This window comes from Monopterus albus, unplaced genomic scaffold (assembly GCF_001952655.1).
Source record: "Monopterus albus unplaced genomic scaffold, M_albus_1.0 scaffold399.1, whole genome shotgun sequence".
NCBI lineage: Eukaryota > Metazoa > Chordata > Actinopteri > Synbranchiformes > Synbranchidae > Monopterus > Monopterus albus.
Genome location: NW_018128279.1, coordinates 39,160 through 43,233, shown reverse-complemented (window position 1 = coordinate 43,233; position 4,074 = coordinate 39,160).

Genomic DNA, 4,074 nt, shown 5'->3' with positions numbered 1-4,074 from the left:
TTTGCACCATGTCTGAGTCTGCCACCACCACAGTCTCCACAGTGTATACATCATGCAAACGAATGGCATTTCTCTTCCCATGATCCTCCTCAGCCTCTTTTGACCTCTTTTCCTTCTTATTCTCTACCACAAACAAGCAGACAGACAGGAAGAGCAAATTCAGAAAGACTTCACAGGATGTAAAAGTAATAATGAGACTCACATTGCTCTGAGTAGCATTTCTAACATCTGTCAATTCACTTTAAATGAAGCAGGTTTTTGATATGGGAGGGCACTGTCAAGTGATGAGCAAGTAGGACACACTCAATGGTACTGCAGGCTAATTTTAGTGTACAACAGTATTATAGTATATGGTATTTTGCAACAATATTATCTTAAGAAGTTAAACAAGTGTGTCATTAAAGCTTTTGGGAAATCTAAAAGAAAATGAACCATGGGGAAATGCTTTAAAAAAATGTATTGCAAACTCAGAATGATGATACAAACTTTGGGGTCAGTCAAAGAAGGAAATAGCAGAAAAGCAGCTAGTAATTCAGACAACCATATTAGCAGTTTATAGCATTGCTTCTTTCAGAGCTGGCACTTGTCAAGTCTGAGATTTGTAACAGAACTGAGCTTGAGCTCTCATAGGTTACTACTGTATTGAGAAATGAACATTCCAGGGTCAAAGAATCCAAATGTTCAGGGATCTCCAGCGATGGTTAAAGAGCTGTATTCATCTCTGTGGTTTTGAACTGAAGTGCACATTCATATTCAGTCGTGGAAGACTGATCTTCAGAGCACAAGAGCATGTCACCATAAGAAGTGCCAACTTCTACCAGTAAAGATTTAAACTAAGAGTGAATTCCTTTTTCCATGTGGAATTAACTTCTGCATAGCACTTACCTCTCTAATGTTTGTAAAACTCAGAAGGTAGTTTAGTAATATTCACAATTCTGTATTCCAGAATCTTCAAAGACTCCTCTAACCAGTTGGATGAAAAAGAAAGTACTTTATTCTGTACAATAAAAAATAAATAAAACATTTGAAACCCAAAATGCAAGCCAGCCATCAGCTACCAATATCTCCAAAGCTGTCTGTATACACCACAGGTACTCTGAATTGCTTGCTAACAAACTAGTTGCCAAGGGCACAATTGATGAGTAAATCACATCTGACACTAGGTGAGAGGCAGCAGGTATACAATTACAGTTAATAAAGTGTTCGCTGCGTGTATAACTTGTCAAAGAGCCAAAAAAAAGTCAGCCCACTGTTGTGCTAGCACACCTTTCACAGCTGCAGCATTTCTACATTTACAGAGGGATTAAAGGTCCCATAAACCCACTTTTTATGTGGTTTTGCACATACATTTGGGTCATGACTATGCCCAGTGACCCATGTGAAATTGGACAGCCCAGTATTTGTTTAGGGGGCTGGCTTTGTCAGAAAGCCTGTAATGAGGTGTTTTTTTTGCCTCATTCTTACATAAGAAGAGGACACATTAAAGAGCCTGTGGCACTTTTCCTTGTTAGATGTGACCTAAAGCTCAAAAAATGAGGTGTACGTATGTTCTAGTATTTCTATGCAGAAGCAGCTCGGTTTATACACGTCTCCCAAACTCTCGCTCGTGGGACTTTTTTTAAAATCCAGGCTGTTGCGCATTCATGCGAGCATGCCTGACATCCAACTGGCCCCCACCATATTGGCAAAATGTTATATTGCTTATTATGTATGATCCTAATAAAGCTTATTTAAATCTACCATTGTAAAAGCTGAATTTTTTGACTGCACTGGTTTTGTGGATATATTTTCCCTCCTGCTGCTGCACTGTGACCAGAGGGTGTGGAGAAAAATACAGGGCCTGAGCTTACTGCATGTCCGAGAATGTTCCTGTACAGGGACTCACTGTTTTACCTGACCGGGTCTAACCTACAATCAGCCGACAAGTGAAGCCCCCTGGGGCGGTGAATGATCAGCTCATCAACGCTGGATTCCCCTGGAGCACAGTACCTGTCAGGGTTCGGCGCGGGATGCGGCCGAAAAGGGTTTTGGTGAACTCAATTATAATGCCAGACGAGTAAGTGTAAAACAAAAATGTCTCTTTAATAAGGGAACTAACATAGGACAACGGAAACTACACGAGACACGGTGACAACACAAAACTCACAGGTCCTTATAACAGTCCGAGGTCAGAGCCAGCAAACACATACATCCAGGGAAATCCGAAGTTCGTAATCCAATAGAGACAGTCCGATAATCATACACCGTGGGCGAGGCAGAATAGAAAAGTCCAAAGAAACAATCCGGGTCAAAACACAAGATACCAAAACCGAAGGAATGCGGGAAAGTCAGAGCTGGGGTCTAGAACAATCTGGCAGCGTCCTCATGGGAGGACGCTGCCTAAATAGAGGTGTTAACAGGTGCACATAATAATGCAGCAGGTGAAACTAATGTGAGCGATGGAGAACGTAAAAAGACCAGAACTAAGGTGAAACAAAACAGGAAACAGTGTCAAAATAAAAGCCGGACGGGAAGCAGTGGAACCAAACCATGACAGTACCTCTTTGTTCTGACTGCTTGAGGCCAGTGTGTCTGCCGCATGTGATGCGTTGCTGGTTAACCAACAATTTATTGTCAGTGCTACACTACCTGTTGGAATTAATTTCACTACTTTGGGACTGTATGTGGTTGTGTGGGGGAAGACGCAGTGACCACTGGTTGGATTTACTGACCTTGGAGCTACTTGAAAGGGAGTGATGTTTCCACTATTTGGAGGGACTTAACAATACGTCTTAAAAAATACACATTGCATGTCTGTAAATTTCTTGTTTCTGTAATGCTAGAGAGAATTGTTGTAAGGCTGGAGAAGGTAGGTAGGTAGGTAGGTAGGTAGGTAGGTAGGTAGGTAGGTAGGTAGGTAGGTAGGTAGGTAGGTAGGTAGGTAGGTAGGTAAGTAGGTAGGTAGAACTTTATTGATCCCACAATGGGGAAATTCCAGTGTTCCAGCAGCAGTAAGGGACAAAAACAACAGAGAGCAAGCAACAAGACACCATAAGAACAGATACCACACACCGATCTTGATAGACAAATTCAGAAAGCACGGAAAGAAAAAAAAACAAAAGACGACAGAACTACTGGAACTCGCTGTGGCGCATCTTAAAAACAAATCGAAAGTACCCAAAAAACAAGACAGTACAAGCATTTCAGGGAAATCAGGAACAGATATCGCTCTCACTCAAATCACAGACAGGGCAGTCTGTGGTCAGAGGGGGAGGGGCGGAAGTGTACGTATTCCTAGCATTAGCATACACAAAGTTACTATGCCAGTTAAAATATGGGGTTTCTCAATTACCTGCTTTGTTTAGAGTGTTACACATCTCTTTTCATCTGTACGTATATATTAATTAAAGCTGTTGCGGTTTGTTGTGCTGTCCACGTGTGACACAACACCACCAACAAGAGTCGTGTGTTCATGAACTATCCTCTTGCTTTTAGGATGAGGCTCTTGGGTTTTATCATTCTGAAAAAAATACAGACTATTTGGAGTTATGAGTGCCAAGCTATTCCAGAGGTATCCAAGATTAAACATTAAATGGCCGGAAATAAGCAAAATGAGCAACCATGGGGACTTTAACTTAATACCACTCCCTCTATGAGTCTCTCACCCACAGCTACACCTACAGTCAGACAGCAGTGAACGAGTTATATAATGTCAAAATCGAGAGCTAACACACAGTATAGCTAATACTAAGCACAGAAACTGTAGTGTGGTTGACTGCAGTGACGAGCACAAGTAACTACATATGCCCCCATTCTCTGAGGAAACAGTAGTTGAATGGATAAAATTTATTTATGATGCTCCAATTAAAGTAAACAAACACCTACTGTATTTGTGTGCGCTAACTATTTTGCCATGGATTGCTTCATCAACCTGGGCCAGTATAATTCAGGACTGTCTGCAAAACTTCTCCTCAAAGAGCAGTATCAATTCTGTAGGAAAGCTGGTAACAAAAGAAGTGTAAGTGTCCAAATGTTATTTAGAAACTTTTTCCTTTGCTGTTTAGTTACATTTTCCTCTCATTACTGACAGCATCC